Raw genomic sequence first — 20,650 nt, 5'->3', positions numbered from 1 at the left:
CTTGAAATAAATGTTGAATTGAATAGGTATAAAAGTAACTATGATTAAAGGACAAGTCCACCCAAACAAATACTGGTTTTAATAAAGAAAAATTAAACAAGCATAACACTGAAAATTTCATCAAAATCGGATGTAAAATAAGAAAGTTATGACATATTTTAAAGTTTCGCTTAACTTCTCAAAACATATATATGCACATTATGTTCGGTATAATTAGGGGACCGATGACATCACCCACTCACTATTTCTTTTGTATTTTATTGTAAGAAATAATTGTCAAATTCGTAAAAATTGAAATATTGCATAATTCAAACAATAAAAAAAGAAATAGTGAATGACATCATCGACTCCCTCATTTGCATATCACTGAATTGAGCATAGAACTGTTTTGTGAAATATAAGCGAAACTTTAAAATGTCATAACTTTCTTATTTTACATCCGAATTTGATGAAGTTTTTAGCGTTATTCATTTTTGATTTTTCTCTATTTATCTTAACTCTATTTATATAAATCAGCTTTTTTTCTGGGGTGAAGTTGACCTTTAAAAAGGGTTTATATTATTTTTCTTTTCTCTTTGCAATTTGCTTGATGTCAGACACCGGCACCCGGCGCACCCATGCAAGGCGTAGGCGCATAGGCGCACACATGTGCATGTATATGTGAAGACGGCTTCTTACTTCTTAGGGCAGGCGTAGCCGTAGCGGGAATTTCGAATTGAAGATATATCTTTTCTGTTCTGTAGAAATTTGGGCTAGATTTGAAGATGAAAAACGCATCAATAGACAAGAACGGCATTAATGTTGTGTATTTCAAGTTTTTACTCCTCTACCATCACGACTTGGAGCGGATGGACATGTGACTCAGCCAGGCTCAGCAGCAGGCAGGCAGGTCTGACTTGGCCAAGCCTGGCCCGTTGGATCCCCGTGCAATTTCTGGAGCGATTGCCTCAGTAGGCTAGTGCTAGCTAGTGATCCGGCCGCCAATCCCTGTCCCTGAGCAGCTGACCATCATCTTCTTAGCCTTTGCTGACCGACCACCATCATGTAGGTACGTGACAAAAAAAAATCAAATATGACTTAATTTGGTATCATTTGAAAGCTCTTAAAAAGACCTTTGATACCAAGAAATCTAATTTTCATCAAGAAATTACCGTATAGGCCTAGAGTTATTCCAGTTTAAGTCGCGCATATTAATCCAAATTTTGTGGTTATTGTCTTAATGTAAAGTCAATGGAGTACAGAACCCATTTTTGTGACCATTTTGAACCCAAGTCTTCGACAGGCTGTAACTTCTTTGTTTTTGAGCCCTATGAAGTAATTCAGGTATCAACATGATCAATGACAATGGAAAGGTGAAAGAAGGCTCTTCTTCTGGAAACAGTACAGTCCACCGTCTGGTGTATTGTCGTACTGGCTCAATTGATGTGTAATCATTTCATCTTGTAATTTTTCTTCTTATGTGTAAAATAATTTCTTCTAATTAATTCTAATTAATTATGCAAATTACGCAAAATCACAATTACTCGCCTGTTTTTTTTTTGCCAAATGAAGGTGATCATGATAGATGATGTATATAATTTAGTTGGCGTCAAAACAGCATCATGTAGATAATTTCCTAAATGAATTTGTTTTAAGTATTGTTTTTGTAATTTCTAATGTATTTATTTGTTTTTCTGATATAAATTACATGCTCTTTTTCAACTTAAGTATTGTCTTTTTTAAAGTCATAAGTCTTTTTTTTACGTATAAAAATTATTCCTTTTGTACTTTGTATGACCAAATGAAAATACAAGTGTGCTTTGTTCTGATGTATTTGATTGTTTCACCAATCCTTATGTATTCTATTGTTTCAACAATTTGTTATACACTGTACATGTACATGTGTAATATGTAGCTTTTGATTTTAGAGACAATGGACATTTGATTACATTTTTTTAAGGAGGGAGAGCAGCTAAGTGTAAAATATGTATGTAGCATTGTATGCAATTTATTTAAAGTATCAAGAAGGATGAAAATTAAGCTTTAGTATATTCTATCATTATGTATTTCTTAGATTCGTATACATACATTGTATTACAAAGGCCCTTTTTGAGCTCTCTTTAAAAAAAAATCAATTTATCAGTTGAAGCCAAAAGAAAAGGAAAAGAGTGGTCTATTTCTTTCAAAGCCAAACAAAAACCAGGAAAAAAAAGATAACAAAGCTCTAAACAACCAAACAGACATCAAAGCTCCAAACAACACTAAACACAAGAGAAACAAAAGTGACACAAAACTTTTACCAATCCCGTCCCCATTTTCCAGTTTAAAACACAACCTCCACCTGCACCCCTAATAAAAAAAAAGAAAAGTAAATAAAAAATAGTAAAATTAACAATAATAATAAAAAATAATAAATACAGGACTGAGACCCATCTGGAAATGAAATATTCTTTCCTCTGAGTTTTCATGTATTTTCTTAAAAGAGTGAAAAAAAAAACAAAACTTTAAGTTCGTGCATTTTAATAAAAAATCAACATTTAAGATATTCTCCCTTCAAAAGCAAATCCAGTCTGCAGTCTCCAAATAATGAAACATGACAAAAAAAATTGAAAAAATAAACAATACAAAAAATTTAAAAAGAAACTAAACAAAAAACAAAAACAAATATGAAAAAAAAAATAAACGTAATTTTTGCATTTTAATTAAAAAGTCAACATTTATGATATTCAAGATCTAGTTCAATCCAGCATGAACGACCCACTATCGACTGCTCCCATCACCCAGCCAACCGCATCGGGCAGCTCGACTGCTGAGAGACCGGCTGTGACAAGGGTAACCCAGGGAGCTCCCAGTATAATGCGCGCGCGGTCATGCAGCCAATTTTTGCTTGGCACATACAGCAAGTTTCGGAGCTAAAAAACATTGTTTCGGTAATCAAATCACTTTCATATATGCAGGTAATTAAATAAATATTCTGCGTAGATGTATAACAATCAAAACTATACATACCTTCCTTTTTTTAAATTCAAGGCATCGAATCCGTCTCCAATCTGTTGATGGTCGTATCTCAGTTCTTGTTCATCGTATGGAAAAAAAAAAGCGATATCAAGTGGGATTCCCGATCTCTTGATCGATACCCCATTCATGATTTACGGTCTAAAAATAGCACCGCTTACAGCGATTTTAGCAGAGACATGCACTGTGCACTCGAACGAGAGGCTGAATGATAGCGCGGTGCAAGGAAATAATCTGCGGAAGCGCAGATTGTCACGTACCTACATCATGTCAGATTCAGCATCAGCAATACGGAAGAGGAGGTACTACCAAGTACTGTAGACGGGGGGAGGGGGTAATAATATTTATATTTTGCCTCACTAAAATCGTAAATTGAACTTAATTAACTTGGACTCTAACTGACCACAACTTTGCACATGGCCCGGGGGGGGGGGCACTGATCAAAAAAGTGGTGGGGGTGTACCGTGGGCGAGACAAAAAACAGGGACCTTGGAGCTGGCTTATTGTAAAATAGGAGGGTCCTCGGAGCGGGCTTCGGAACTACAAATGTTTGTGAAAACGGGGGTCCTTGGAACTGATCGCTAGCATGTGAGTGCGTATGTATCCCTATGGAACGGTCATGCGTGCATGATGCAGCTAGCGCGGTCTCCGCCGGGTGTGCTTGCGCAGAGCTGAGGCGATGGTCGGAGAGCGCTCTGCGGCTGCTTTTCACCAAAATTGCAGCTCATTGCAGCAGATCAATGCGATTGGAACGGCGTAACGAAAAATATGAGAAGCTTTGGAGCGGCTTTCTTTGTTCTTTGTCTCAATAAGACAAAAATGCTATGCCTTGGAATGGAAATTTGAGTGTAAAAATGGGGGTCCCCTCCGCGTCATGTACCCAGTGTGCATTATATACTGAGTGCCCCCCCCTGGGGCACAAGGGTAAAATACGGGGTCGTGCATGGGAACTAAATATATATACTTTAATATGAAATAATACTGGGCGGTGTGAAAAACGATGTACGGAATGGGATTGCGGTATAGTAGGTACGGTGCACGTCAGGCCCACTCGTTCTATGAACAAGGTTATGATATGGGAGTCGTCTGTGTAATACTAGTCAAACATATAGTCTCCAAATAAAAAAAAGATGAACTTCAAGTTTTTTTTAAAAAGTTATAGAGATCGTGATTGTTTTATTTCAAATGGCAAGTTATTCCAAAGTAAACTGAGTAAGATAGAGAATGCTTGATAAAAATTTTGGTATGAGTTTTTGGGGTGGTTAAATTATCTTTTGCTGCAAATGTAGTGTTGAAACAATGAGAGTCACCTGCAAGAGTAAACACATGATAGAATTCTGATGATAGACCATTAATACATCTACATAAAAATACATGTACTACAGATTTTTCGTCATGTCACTTGGCTCTAAAGTAATTTGAAGTCCTTTAATTATTTTTTTTCTAAATGAAAAAGAGAAATTGTTTGGTCCAAATTCAGACCAACTTTACTCTCCACCAATAACATGATTTCACAAAGATATGCTCAAAATTAACGTTTTCGAGCACTCAGATAAAATTATCTCCAAGTTTATGATGAAAACTAAATCATAATTGTAAGGAACTGAGTAATTATTGTTACAAAAGTGATGTTTTATATTTGTTATTTTCAAATTATGTAAGATGCATAGATCTACATGTACATTCACAACAGACATTCGTGAGTGACTTATACATAACTACCATGGGAAATTAATGAACTAGATTCGATCACGTACATCTAAAAGATACCTGATAGTACTAATGGTAAGCCTATTTTTTTGCATCAAGTAGATCAGGTTTTAAAAAATAATCTTACAAGTCATGAATTGACAGTCAAATTTCTATGGTCTCGCCTTAATGCCTTAGTTCGTGTTGTACTTAGGTACTGAGGTATTTCTGACTTAGACTGTAGACAAAAGAAGCTTCAGTCTCTGTACAATCAGTTTCACTGAACTCTGTTGGCTGCACTCATCAGTATATGGTCAAATGTCAGAAAAAAATTCCCAGAAAAGATGGTTATTCCTGTCGATTTCTGTCCCTGCTTCTTCCTTTCTCATGCTCCCTCTCCTGTTTTCTACTTTTCTTTTCAACTTTTTTATTCCTTCTTATTTCCTCTTACTTTCTCTTTCCTTATTTAAATCCAAATTATATTCATGTAATTTTCCTGGTATCGCATTGCAATTTGCTCCACATTTTTGAAGACTGCTATGCATAGGGTCTTTTGTATAGCATATTTTTACATAGGACTGTACATTACATAGTTGAGAGCTTTTCTCTTAAGACCAAAAATGCTATTCAAATCTGTAAAGCAAAATTATTCCCTGTACTGTGTGTGTTTAATTGATTTCCCCCTCCTTTTTAGATACAGTACGTATATGATGGGTTGACCATAAAAGAAAAAAATCAAACAAAACCATTAATACCAAATGGACTGCAAGATCCTAGAGTTGCAATCACTTGACAGAATTATTATGACGGTCAAAGGGTTTCGATGGCATTGCAATGTCAAATCTCTATGCTGATAGACAAGGGTGTGTTATCTGGCGAATGAAAGTCAACATAGTGTGACCTTGGGCCTGTTGCATAAAACTTTTTACCTGAGAAAACTGTGGTAAAAACTGAAAACTAAGGTAAGTCTGATTTCTCCCATTGACTTTAACACAGGGCAAAAACTCTGGTAAAAACAACCTGAGTTTTCTCAGGTAAAAAGTTTTATGCAACGGGCCCCTTATTTCACACATAGTTTTGCAATAAAAGAAGCCAGGCACATTGTAAGATAATTCTATCACATGCTGGTTAAAATTGCATTAAATGGGTTGGTAACACATTTTAATACAAATACATGTAATATGTTCATATCTTCATGAGATAATATCTGGGAACAAACTTTTTGAATTCGGTTGAGTTGTCGATCCAAAAATGAAATAATTTTCCGATCAAGTTGCAATCACTCAACAAAACCAGTATATGCACATCATATCTGAACATTAATTTTCACTGGGTGACTGGTGCAATGTAATACATTAAAAGGTACAAAGTATATTACGCAATGTCGGTACAAGCCTTGTCAACAACATTCAACAGTCCAAAACATTTAATGCTCCATGTACGTCACCATTTCAAGGTCTAGCACTGAGTTTGGACTAGATTTTCTAGATGATATTAAGAACACCTAACCTTGCTTTATAGGTTTAGTTATTTCATATCTACAGTAGATGTAAATTTACATGAGTCAGGAAAAAAATTAACAGGGACTTGGGTTGCCTGGTGTGAATTGTCTGATTTTAGGAAATAAGAAAATATTACTCTCGCAACTCTCCTGTGGAATTCGAACAACTTGAACAAAAAATAAGTTAACTAGTTAACTTGTGTGAAACAAAAAATAAAAAGGATAATAAAAAAATTTAGGAAAATTTTGACAAGCAACTTTAAGAAAGTTGTACATGTTTGTCAATATTATTTAAATGCCCTGAATTTCGATGCTATGAAGATCTTTCCATTCATGGGCAAGGTGACTGAGGTGTGCACATGATATCCTACTCACATATCAACAGCGAGCACAAGTTCACAGCCAATATTGGAGACTCTGGTAATATGGGAGATGGTCTCCCATTCTGAGACTTGATTTGCAAAAACTACATCAACAGCAGGGTGCTCCATAAGCACTTGCCTGATTGCCCGGGTGCAAAAAAAAGTTAAGAGTCGGGCAAGTGTTTTGAAGTAAATACCAAAACTACTTGCCCGAATTGGACAAGCAAAATTCTCAAAGTAGAATGACCAAAATTAGGGTCAGTGATGTAATATTGACCCTAATTTTGGTCAATGCAATCAAGATAAAATCACTTTGGAAAAAGAAATGCAATAGCAAGGTAGATCAGTTCATGTCAAAAGAGAGAAAAATGTCAATGGTTTACAAAACTGCACAACATTCATTGAAGAGGTAAACCTTTCAGCGAAAGTATATTCCAACTATTTAAAAATTTCTAAAAAGTTATGTAGCACCCTGAACAGTGAGACAATTTTCCCAACTGAAATATTGTTCAACAGACCAAGCCCATTTGGCTTTGTGTACATGGATGATTACCAAAGATGTTTGGAAAACAAAGGTAGATTATGTACATGTAGAGAGATGAACAGAGTAATTTTTCATAAAGGAATCTGCTTTATTATCACAATTTTATTTGACACCAATGTGTCTCTCTCCCAAACAGGGGATTGCCTCTGAGTTTGGATTGAATTGAGAGAACATCACTTAATCAGTGCAATTGATGGCAGGAAGAGATCACTGTGATGTCATCAACCATGACCATGTTTATCTACTCAGCCCAGGAACAACAACAAGGAAGTTTGAAAAGTAAGTTGCCACTAGGTCGAAACCCATTGGCCCGAATTCACAAAGGTGGTTTTGAAAACCCACGGTTAAATCCATGGTTTATTCAGATTTCCAGTATAAATTACGCTTGATTTTGCACTATTGGGCGCGTGGTTAAAACATGTCCAATGCTGATGCGCGCTTTTGTCACAGTGCGACAAATTGACGCCTGTTACCATGGTTATCCACGCTATTTCATTCACGAGTCCACTGTTTTTTTGAATAATTAATGAGTACACTCTTCACTCTGTGACAAAAGCGCGCATCAGCATTGGACATTTTTTAATATACGTGGTAAAATAAGCGTAACTTATACAGGAAATCTGCATAAACCATGGGCTCAACCGTGGGTTTTCAAAACAACCTTTGTGAATTTGGGCCAGTATGTCTACATTGTCTTCCCATATGGTCTAATCCTAGCTTTTCTACTTTTTGGTATTATTGCCATTTAGCATATCTTCCATTTTGTCTCATTTCCAGTTATGCTGTACACATTTTTTCTAATCCATGGTCTAACACTACAGACGAACTGTTAATGAATCAAATTTTCATGTGACAGAGTGTAAAATAACTAGAATTTAATTCGTCATGCGGACGAATTAGGTGGTCTGTCATGATTTTTCATTCAGAGTCGGCTAATGTATAAAATGAATCACTTAGATATGATTGATAATCTTGATTCTAGACATCCTAAGAATAAATTTTGACCATTGCTCAATGTGATTATTAATGTGGTGATGACAATCGTCAGACATACATATTCACACAGATATATAGAAGATAGATCATGACTATATATATTGATGGATGGCGCGATGGATGGATCAAGTGATGGATTGAGAGATAAATGATAGGTGGTTATATTAATAAAACATAGATAGACAGACATATAGATAGATTGATAGATAGAGACAGATAGATTGATATAGAAAGATAGACATATTCAATAGATATATATAATAGAAATAGACAGATAGATAGATAGATATATAGATAGATAGCCAGACAGACCGACATAGATATAGAAAGATAGACAGGCAGATAGATAGATGGATATATAGAAAGATAGATAGATATACATATCTAAACAGATAGGTATATTATATTAGACACAGAGAGAGATAGATAGACAGATACATATGCAAAGTAGGTAGATAGACAGATAGACATATATATGGATAGATAGGGTTGAGAGAGAGAGACATATTCAAACATGTAGATATATAATCGCTAGAGGGTATTCATTTGTCTCGCAATCTACTGTGGTCAACAAGGAAATTTGTGATCACTCTCGCAAAAAGTGTTCACTAGCTTACAAGTTCACGAGCTTTCGAGTGCCGCTGCAACTCTTTATCAAGTGACAGAGATTGTCCGATATCGTACTCTATTTATACTAGTCTCCAAGACCGTACGCACAAACGCGAGAACAATAGGTGGGCATTGATCCGTTGTGTGATTGGTCCGGAGTTATGCAAATAAGCCGGGGGTATATGCAAATACGCCGTGGGTCGGCAATATGCAAATGAGACCAAAATTGGCGGGCTCGCTAGTTTCCCGTGGGCGGGGGTTGACTAGCTGAGCGGTCCTTCGATTGGGGCCGGGAACGATCGGGTCGGCGTGCACTGCCAGGTAAGGGGGTATTGTGCTGTCGGATGGTTCGCATCCAGAAATCGGGGATGTCGATCCCGCTGTCTCTGTTGAAGTTGTTAGGACAAAGACGTATACTAATAGCCTCCTACGCGTCATGACCTTCAGGTGACCTTTGATGACATTGACAGTTGACCCTTGACATGAAGTTAATGTCATGTAAATATTGTTAATTTTTGATAATTAATAATGAAGATATGATCAAATGAAGAATTTTACAAAATGGCGCGTAGATGACGTCATCATGACCATATGACCTTCAAAAGCTTATTTTGCCGTCTCTATGATAGATTCTATATATGACGAAAAAATCAGCAAAATTGATTCAGCCAATTTCGAGAAAAGTTGGCGACAAACATAGGTGCCAAAAATAAAGAAATAAAGAAAATTCTGACGAAATCAATAGGTGATCTGTCATAGACAGACCACCTAATAAGTAGATGAAGTACATGTAGAATTAGACCACCTAAGCATGATACTAAATAGCTGTTACATGTACTAGACCAAGTGAGAGGTACAAATGGACCAAATGGTTATAAGACAAATTTGATAGATTCATTGATTTATTGTCCTCATTGGAAATTCACTCTGTTGACATTACAAAATATACATATACATTATTTACATAAATTATACTGCACAACAATTCAATTGATATACATTATGCACACCATAGATGCCATTATTTCAGTCATTATATTGTTACATTATTATATTACATGTATTATCACCTAAAAATATGTAAAACTGGTTGAAGAGGTGAAATTTGATGAAGTACAGATGAGTGGCGAAGTGACAAGATATGGGTTTATTTTAGTGTAGTTCATTGTTTTTTGCGGATAGAGAGCGGAACAAAGGAGTTTAGGAAGCGTGAAGTACGTGCTTCCATTGACCGGTACCGTTTGCCTGAGCGCATGAGAGTATAACATGGGTGTAGAGGGTGATAATCATTTTCTATTATCTGTGAGACATAGATGCAGGCTATGTTACAATGGAAAACACTCTGTCCCTCGGATAGGACGTTAAATGGAGGCCCCGTGTAGAGGAGAGTCACCACCTTTGCACGTTAAGAACCCATTGCACTATTCGTATAAGAGTAGGGGGAAACCCCGGTGTAGTGGTCCACCTGCATTCCCTCAATCAGTTATATCGGGAGGAGAGACCAAAGGGTCACAGTGATTCAGTTCGCTTTTCGCCTCTCAGGCACAGATGACACCAAATAATAATATTAAAATAGTTTCAGAATTACCCTATCAACATGGAATGAATTCATTTTTCCAAGAACGTAAATCTTTTGCTGTGCCCTTGTATACAGAGACTGACATTGGTCTTTCCATGATAGCTCTTGGTCAGTGACTTTGCCCAGGTACTTAAAACAAAACTGTTGACTGTCTCTGTAACTTTCCATTTAGATTGATTGGGTTTATTTAAACTGGGTTTATTTAAACTATGTTTACAAGAAAATCGACAATCATCTCTTTCGTTTTGGCTTTGTTCAATTCTAAGAAATTTTTGTGACACCATTGCTCAAACACAGATAACTCCTAAGACTAAGTAAATGCAAAACAAAGAAAAAATATCTAAATTGTAAAATATACAGCCTCTCTCTCTTCAGTGATTTCTTTCACATTAGGCATTGAAATCTACTTCTAAAAGTAAATTGACCATGAATATTGTACAGGAAACAAACTGATATCAAAGTTAAATAATCTTTGTCAGGTTTATGGGAATAAATTAAAATAAACTCCTGTTACATAATGAAACAGCCAGTTAGAACTTTACATAAAGCAATAAGTAAAAATAAACCATTTAGAAGTTCACATGAAAGACAAAGTTTTACACATTTATCTATATTTTGCATTACTAAAAAGTAGGCCCATATCTGTTCAAATAATTATGTAAAATAAATATATATAAAGTTACCATGTAAAAATAAAGGTGCACACATTGTAATGGCTAAGTACTGTTCGAGATGTACATGAACAAATTAAGTTCAACACGTCTCTTTGGCAAAATGTTTAGCATAATGAAAGATCTGAGTCACACTTAGAAAGACTTTACAAAGCCAAACACACAGTAAAATAAATAAATCTTTTGATTAGATGAAGTTGGCAAGTAACTAATATTAATTAACAATCATTAGCCTCATCTTGGCAGGCAGATGCTCCTAAATGAATTAAATTTCCTGATCTACTTCTCTTTATTTAAAAACATATACTAAAAATAAATATATTTTGCATCTCAAGAAAAAATAAATGTTATGCTCTGACAATTGCTCTACCTCCAAAACTTTTCAAGTTGAGAAAGAAAAATACTTAACCAGCTATATGTCCAAACCCACTATCGATTTGTATTCGCTAATATCATTGATTACATATGTTGATGTTTCTCCTCATCTGCTTTTCGTTGAGCCTCTTCCTCCCGTCTCCTTGTTTCTTCATCATGTCTCCTGTTTTCATCTTCTAGTCTCCTTTCCATCTCCTCCCTTTTTCATTTCCTGTTCAAACTCCATTTTACGTTCAATTAAGGCAAGGGTGTGTCGGCCATTGTTCCTATGGCTACATGCTGTGGTGCTGCATTCACCTTGGTGTCTTGGTGCCTTTTCATTTTCCGTTCGAACTCCATTTTACGTTCAATTAAGGCAAGGGTGTGTCGGCCATTGTTCCTATGGCTACATGCTGTGGTGCTGCATTCACCTTGATGTCTTGGTGCCTTTTCATTTTCCGTTCGAACTCCATTTTACGTTCAATTAAGGCAAGGGTGTGTCGGCCATTGTTCCTATGGCTACATGCTGTAGAGCTGCATTCACCTTGGTGTCTTGGTGCCTTTTCATTTTCCGTTCGAACTCCATTTTACGTTCAATTAAGGCAAGGGTGTGTCGGCCATTGTTCCTATGGCTACATGCTGTGGTGCTGCATTCACCTTGATGTCTTGGTGCCTTTTCATTTTCCGTTCGAACTCCATTTTACGTTCAATTAAGGCAAGGGTGTGTCGGCCATTGTTCCTATGGCTACATGCTGTAGTGCTGCATTCACCTTGGTGTCTTGGTGCCTTTTCATTTTCCGTTCGAACTCCATTTTACGTTCAATTAAGGCAAGGGTGTGTCGGCCATTGTTCCTATGGCTACATGCTGTGGTGCTGCATTCACCTTGATGTCTTGGTGCCTTTTCATTTTCCGTTCGAACTCCATTTTACGTTCAATTAAGGCAAGGGTGTGTCGGCCATTGTTCCTATGGCTACATGCTGTGGTGCTGCATTCACCTTGGTGTCTTGGTGCCTTTTCATTTTCCGTTCAAACTCCATTTTACGTTCAATTAAGGCAAGGGTGTGTCGGCCATTGTTCCTATGGCTACATGCTGTGGTGCTGCATTCACCTTGGTGTCTGAAGTGAAGATATTGTGATAGGTTGTGCAGAAAGGGGAGTTTGAAAACTATATTGAAATCAAAATATTGCTCCTCTCATTTAAAAATCACATCTAATTGTTTCACATGAAAAACAGTTTTTTGGCTGACATGGTAAGCCTATCCACAATATTTCACCCTATAATTTGTGGAATGTCCAGCTCTAACACTACACTATAACACATTAACACACTATTCTAACTTGTCATTGCACCCTATAACAACTGTGGAATGATCATGTACAGCTCTAACACTATAACACATTAACACACACACTAAATCTAACACATTCCACAACTGTGGAATGCGCTAATTAATGTATGATTCTTTTCCCCCTCAGAAGTTGCACCTGTTCAGAATTTGCATCATAAGGATGTACCGTGGCGGTGCTCCATGCAATGACATGATCAAAATGGCTGAAACAACAAATGGCACGAGTACATACATTTGCAGGTAGTCATACTTTTTTCAGTTCTTGAGTCTTAATCAAATGGAACCATGAAAATTCCTTCATTTTAATTTAATAATCATACACAAAAGCAAGTCTTATCTGACGTCAATCATCTTTGAATCTCACTCTTTGCGTGGGTTATCTAAGGCTGTACATCCCAAGAAATGCAATGCCACTAAATTAGCCCGGCACATGCCATTATAGAGCAAGTACAAGCAAATGTTAGTATTTTAAGGAAGTTAAAAAAAACTCACTGAATTCTACATGGCATCCTTTGAATCCATACCTTTACCATCTAACGTTCAGCTGTAACTTCTTAACTTTGAGTTTGTGACTTTGTTGTTGATTTATTTTTAGATTAAACTCCAGATACCAGATCGAGTGATGACAACATGCACAAGGCCCTTTTTAGGTACAGGCACGCTGATTGGCGGTTGCTTCCCCGGCTAACCCATGCAAACCGCAGATTAAATGTTTCCATTGTGGATGAAAAAGGTAAACAAATTCTCATGCCACACAATTTGCATATTGCAGGACAGTCTTTTACGACGGGCCCAAAAGTCTCTTCCAAAATCAGTTACCGTCGTAAAGGTAGGTCCGCGTTGTCCAGCGAAAAGTGGCTAATAACTAACAAGTATTTAATGCTTTTCAATTTCAAGAATACTAAATACTGAATAACTGTTGCCTAACTGAATTAGGTTTACCGGTATTTGGCCTGGTTCAGTTTATGATAGGGAGCTGTTTCATGAAGCTGTGTGTATTATGCACAGCTTGTTGATATATAACTGTTTATATAGCTGACATATATCAAAGAACACGTTCCAGTCCTGCTTGTGTTTTACAGCCAAATTTATAAGTTCTTATTTGAAATTTGTTTGCACCTTAAAGTGAGCTCAACATCATTTAACTTTGATATAACTGTGATCAGTGAAATATCTTGAGATGAACTTTTCTGATTGTTATCCATCGTACTATATTCCATCATACTATGCTGGATAATTATGTTTACAGATATTTTGATTTATCCTGTGGACATCACATTTCCCTGACATTCAATGTTTCATTTTGGTTAAAATCTGCATAATGTCTTCTCTCAGCTTATAAATCTACATTATGAACTTCTTGATTTTCAATTTCATCTTAAACATGTATGTCTAGTTGTTTTCTAAGTTAGCATTCAATAATGTAATGTAATGCCAGACTGTCAGATGTGTTCCACTTTTGATAGTGTGATACAGAAAATGGGGAGATATATTTAGCTAGCAATTAAAATTAATTGAATTGAATTCAATAACGGGTATATGGGTAATATTTCGAGAGTTTCATGACCCAGATCTTTCTATCTGGTTATCTTCCATTTTTTTTCTCTTTCTAATTTTTCTCATCTCTTTTCCCCCTTTTTATACAACGTGAGGAATGGGGGGGGGGGGGGGGGTAGTCACCTCCTTCAGCTCCTGTAGCACAGCCCTGTTGAGTATGATACAAATTTTCATAGCAAGTTATCTTGGCCATGGGGCTCAATGTATTAATGGTTAATCTATAAATTTTTTCATTAAACCTAGGGCCTTTTCTCACATGAATCTTGAATTATTGTCATGATGATTGCAATTCCTCTTTAGAATCGGACCTTTCACATGGAAAATTTATACCGTAATTTGAATGAAACTTTTAACTGGAATTCACCTACAGAGTAGAATTTTAATTCGTTACTGCGATTAGCTTTCACGATTCTAGTTTTGGTTTCACACGTGCTGAAAATTTGTTATTAGCTTTATTTTTTACTGGAATCATTATTCAGATTATGATATTTTTACTGTGTGAAAGGGTGGCTAATCTGACCTATTTGTAGCAACAGCCCTGAACCATGCATTCATCTTTGTCTCAAAGGTATGCATGACCTGTGAAGTTGTCCAGCTATCAACCCATTATCTGACCTGGGGCCCGTTGCAGAAAGAGTTGCGTTTAAAAGCAAGTCAAAAAATCAATCGCAAGTCAAAAAATCAATCGCAAGTACCAAATGCGCTGTTGATTGGTTGAAAATCAAGTTTCGCATGATTTTTAGAGTTGCGATTGATTGCAACTCTTTCTGCAACGGGCCCCTGGTAGCAATCATGAATCGTGCATTCATTGAAGTTTAGAGTGCCATAATTATTACACAAATTCCTGAAGGTGTTACACTACACATGTTCATTATTTTTTTGAGTTGTTGTGAGAACAGACACTTATGAATAGAAGAATACTAACCATTGAAATTCAAAGATCAGCTTAGCTTGCTAACATTTTAAGCCATTGTATGGGCCTAACATTGTGGGCAAGTCATAAGTTATTCAATTTATATTCAAATGTAATAAGTCCCAATTTTATGAATGCATGATAAAAGATTCTCACCTCTTCTTTGACTATTGGATGAAGGCAGTAACAGTAAAGTGTATAGTGAAACATCATGTTTATGCATGAGATTTAGGGAGTATTATCACCCCAGCTAATCTTTATGCTGGCCTTGTTTATTTATGTCAGCCCTCTTCCAGCTGACATGAATAGGTGATGCTACTACTGTGCTGCATTTTCAACTCAAAAGCAATTTATGTTAATTAGATTTGAATCGAACATTCAAGTATACATTGCGTACAGTACAGTGTACAGCATGAGATAGGTAGGCTATCGCTCCCCTTGTACTATTTTTGCATTTTTTATTCTCGAAAAAAAATCAAGAAAATAATAATTTGGTAATTTTATATCTCAATTGTGTAGCACTACAGGTGCGGTCATCAACATTGAAATTGTAATCAAGGCAAAGTTTTTGAAATGTAATGTACATATTTCATAAGATTTGTACATAAGGGTTATCAGGTAACACTGATCATCATGGATCAATGACCATTTATAATACAGGCAAGACTGCAAAAAGTGTTCCACTTATTTACCATTGATCCGATGACCGGAAAGATCTTTATTTTGGGCTAACATGGACATTATTTACTTCTTTTCAACAGACCAAACGGCACAAGGCATTTGACAGCTAAAGTTCAAGCAGTCCATGTACTTCTAGATTCAATATGCAACTTCTCTCGTAGAATACAGGATTCTGGGTATTTACACCTGGATACAAGGAGAGATGTTGGGACAGACCATGTCAAGAATGTGGGAATCCTCTAGCCTTCCAGGGTGATTCCTACCAACTAGTGTCAGGAAAACTGCTGCTGCTTATGTACCGGTAAGAATCAATTGCACGTCCATCTATTTCTTTTCCAAGACATTTGTCCCAGAAAAAAATGAAACCAAAAACTATTGATAATTTATCATAACTTAATCATTTAAATACAGTAAACAAATGACCTATCATTGTAAAGCTTAGTTCCAAGTGAGCAAAAACATTTGATGAAAGGATACCAAAAAGTCAATTTGCAGGCGGTATCTGTTTAAGAAAAATCACATTTTTAAAAGTTTTCAATATCTGCTCTTTAATTTGATATCTCAATCACTAAAAATGGTCAAGAAATGAAGTTCTGTTAATTTGGAATAAGGCTTGAATTCCAATTTCAGACTTACATACTTGACACTCCGTTTTGTTGACGATCAGCCATTCATTTAGTCTTTTGTTTAACTGTGCAACAGATTTGATGGGAAATCAGTTTAATAAAATTATGGAAATATTAGCAATATTTTGAAGAAACAGAACTTTGTTATTTTTTACTGTTTTCTGTTATTGAGATATCAAATTAAAGAGCAGATATTGGACTTTTTGGACATGTGATTTTCTCTTTGAAATTCAAATACTGCCCACCAAGAGACTTTTGGCATCCTTTTTCTCCAATTGTTTGTACTCGAATCATGCGTGAATGAGGAATCTTTTATGTTATACCAACTGAAAGAGGAGACAATAAGCTTTACAATAATAGGTCATTTGTCTATTGTGTTTGCAGGCCTCGAAATAGGATTTTGGGGGGGCAAGGCCACTTTTTTGAGGGGCACTTTTTCACTGAGGCCAGGCAGCAGAGGGCACCAAGGCCATACAGAGGGGCACCAAGGCCACTTTTTAAGGGGCATGTAATAAATTATTTGTAGGTGTTACAGTTTCGCGGCGTGGGGGGGGGGCTTTCCATAGTCGATGTTATACATCAGATTCATTACCAAACCACATTATTTACTTAAGAAAAAATGAACTTTACGCACGACTGGTGATACCTTCTTGAGCTACATGTAATTAAATGTGAATCTGATTAGCACCCAAGAAAGTATCACCGGTCGTTCGTAAGTTGTTCGTAACTGACGAACAGCTTTATGAAACACTCCCATTCAAAGTACTGTACTTACGCATCGCGCGCGCTCGCCAGGACAGTACAGCGCACATTTTTAGTGGCCGTAACTTTTAGCAAAAAGAAGAAGGGCATGATGGCCAGTAATGGGGGCATCGACGGCCATGGCCGTCGATGGCCGTCAATTATTTCGAGGCCTGTGTTTGTGATTGAGCTTGGTATATTTGTTGGGGGGATGTACTGTTAGGTGAAGAGACTGTCTGGGATTTTGATCAAATGCACAGCACATAAAAAAGTTATCGGTAACAAAATGCTCTTTTATGTATTTTCTTTTAAATTTCTTTGTTATGAATTTCTTTAAATTGATTTTTTTAATGGAAGTTGTCCATGACACTTTGCAAATTGTAAGCAACTAGAAATAAACAGAATATTGCTTAGATTTGTTCTTGAAATCATGTTCTTTAGATATTTTTGGTCTGAAATGTTGCATAACTTCGGTTCCATGTACCTGGGCTTTGTAACGAAAGAAGTCCTGAAATGATACATTGAAATCCTATGATGTTACAGATTTATCACAAAAAAATGTTAGCGTGGGGACTTTATTGCTTCCCTTCCAGTCATCATAGGGTTACTTTGAAAATCTGATTTAAATGATATTGTGACTTTCTTTTTAATGATTTTATGGAATTTGGGCCGTGCATGACTGCTTAGAATGAATACATGTATGTACGTTTTGAATTCTTCAACATTAATAGGCACAGTCAAAGCTAACCCACAGGGAAGCTACAGAGATGGCAGAGTATATGGCACATGAGGAGCAAAACGACCAGGAAGTTCTACACCACCAGCTAATACCTCGGTCACATTTGCTCTACGGGGGCCGTATGGCAAGTCGAAAACAGCCATTTTACCATTTTTTGTACCAGCTACATATAGGTGGTTTGAATAAAATTGAATAAAACGGCTGTTTTGACTCTCCATACGGCCGCCGTAGAGCAAATGAGAACGAGGTATAAAGGATAGGCTGCTATGGCTACCAGTCAGATGTCCACCAGCTAAAGGATATGCTGCAAAGGCTCTTACAACCATGTGGAAGGAGGGATGAATATTATCAGCTTTGTTAAACAGGTAGATCTCTTCATCATCTGAATGTTAACATGCATTTCAAGAATTGAAGATGCTTGAAATGATTGATGTAAATGAGTAACTATCTGAAGAATATACTCCAACGGAGCAGAAGAAGTTGGGGGAGGGGGGTTAAGGTAATGTACAATAAAACGATAGCATGGATACTAAAATGAGTAATTTGTTTTACTCAAATGTAAACTTTTCAAGCTTGTTTATATGTTATTCAAACATTAATCCATGAAGTAATCAACATTTTGAATGTCTGACACTCTCCCCCTAATATATCTTCATTGATTCTAGTTAATGATTTATGATACATGTAAATTGAGAGCTTTACAACTTTTTTAAAGGAACTATCAAACAGAGACAGATTACCCACAGTTTTTGTCTCACCTGCATACCAGAGTGAGACTGTAGGCGCCGCTTTTTCGTACGGCGGCGGCGTCAACATCAAATCTAAACCTAAGGTTAAGTTTTTGAAATGACATAACTTAAAAAGTATTTGGACCTAGTTTATGAAACTTAAAAAATAAGGTTAATCAAGTATCACTAAACATCCTACCTGAGTTTCATGTCACATGACCAAGGTCAAAGGTCATTTAGGGTCAAAGAACTTAGACCATGTTGGGGGAATCAACATCAAAATCTTAACCTGAGGTTAAGTTTTTGATATGTCATAACTTAAAAAATATATGGACCTAGTTCATTAAACTTGGACATGAGGTTAATAAAGTATCACCAAACATTCTGCCTGAGTTTCACATCACATGACCAAGGTCAAAGGTCATTTAGGGTCAATGAACTTTGGCCAAATTGGGGGTATTTGTTGAATTAACATGATAACTTTGAAAGTATGTTGGTCTAGTTCATAAAACTTGGAAATAAGAGTAACCAAGTATCACTGAACATCTTGTGCGAGTTGTAGTACTTTTCAAAGTCAGCATTGCTGCTATGTTGAATCGCGTGATGCAGGTGAGACCGCCAGAGGCATTCCACTTGTTTAATAGTGGGTTGGCCTTAATAGTATAATGGCATGAATAGGTGATGCTAGTGAGGTGCAATCTCAACTAAAAAGTAATTTAATTGATTCAAGTGTATAGAATAATTTGAGATAGATGGAATATATTATCAACATTTATAAAGCGCTTAATACGCATTGTTTCTAAGCGCTGAATACATAGACAAAAAATTACAAGTAACAGAATACAGAATAATATACACTTAAAGACTACAAAAAATTAAGGAAAATGCATGAAAAATACATCGAAATCGGATAACAAATAAAGTTATTGAAGTTTAAAGTTTAGCAATGTTTTGTGAAAACAGTCGTCATGAATATTCATTAGGTGGGCTGATGACGTCACATCTCCACTTTCTGTTTTCTTATGTTATTACACAAAATCATAATTTTTTCATTATTTCAAACTTGTATAAATATGTCTCCCTTATAATTAAACAAGTTGCAGCAATAAATATCTAATGCACTAAATCAGTTATCAATCCAATTTTTCTAGTTCTTGGAGAAAAAAAATTGAATAAACCTAATTTCATATAATAAAGTACAAAAGAACAAGTGGGGATGTGACATCATCAGCCAACCTAATGAATATTCATGATGACTGTTATCACAAAATATTGCTTAACTTTAAAATTCAATAACTTTGTTACTTTAATCCAACTTTGATGAAATTTTCGGCATTTTGCTCAGTGAATTCTAGTCTATTAAACTATAAATACTTTCAGCCTGGACTATCCCTTTAAACTTAATTCAGGCAAGACTGGCAAAGGCATTCATGCCAATTGTGAATTTTAAAGATGATTTTGAAATTATGTAAAACATGAATATAATGGTAAATAGATATATCAGAATTTAGATGAGTTTTATTTCAGGGTACTGGGACAAGGTCAAAGGTCATTTCAGATCACTTAATTGATATTCCATTCATTATTTTTTAAAAATATTTCAGTACATTCAATGAAAATTATATGAGATGGTCATTGGGATATGACAAATGATATGAATTAATTACTGTTTCCTATTCAAGGTCATTGAATGTTAATATCTATTGAATATCCTTTTTTTCCTTCTCTCATTTTGAAATGATTATCCACCTTGCAGTTTTGAATTTCACCACTGCTTCTATTAGGCAACGACTGCTAGAGGCATTCCACTTGTAACAGAGGGTCACTCTTTGCTTGCTCATATAATCTTTATGGAAATATTTCCCCATATGCCCTACCTTGGTCCCACAAAATTTAATCTCATGAGGCCACCGCTTCTTTTTATCTCAGATAAAGGACGATGAAGATGAACGAGACAGCGACAAGGAAGATGAACATGACAGTGATGATGAAGATGAATGTGACAGTGATGATGGA

The 20,650-nt window shown here is 36.1% G+C and overlaps 1 long non-coding RNA gene across 2 annotated transcripts; it reads left to right on the top strand.

Moving 5' to 3' along the window:
- The first annotated feature begins 661 nt into the window (after positions 1-661).
- On the top strand, positions 662-18,060 carry LOC121418436. 2 transcript variants are annotated; one of them, XR_005970464.1, is made up of 5 exons: positions 662-1,048; positions 4,021-4,023; positions 7,227-7,369; positions 15,881-16,101; positions 17,899-18,060. It is a non-coding gene; the product is annotated as an uncharacterized LOC121418436 (long non-coding RNA). The 2 variants fall into 2 exon arrangements; XR_005970465.1 differs by lacking the exons at positions 15,881-16,101; positions 17,899-18,060 and adding exons at positions 12,777-12,889; positions 13,245-13,483.
- The last annotated feature ends 2,590 nt before the right edge of the window (positions 18,061-20,650 follow it).

The sequence above is a fragment of the Lytechinus variegatus genome, chromosome 7, assembly GCF_018143015.1.
Source record: "Lytechinus variegatus isolate NC3 chromosome 7, Lvar_3.0, whole genome shotgun sequence".
In the NCBI taxonomy this organism is placed as follows: Eukaryota; Metazoa; Echinodermata; class Echinoidea; order Temnopleuroida; family Toxopneustidae; genus Lytechinus; species Lytechinus variegatus.
The sequence above is the reverse complement of the archived record's forward strand: the minus strand, read 5'-3'. Positions and strand labels throughout refer to the sequence as shown.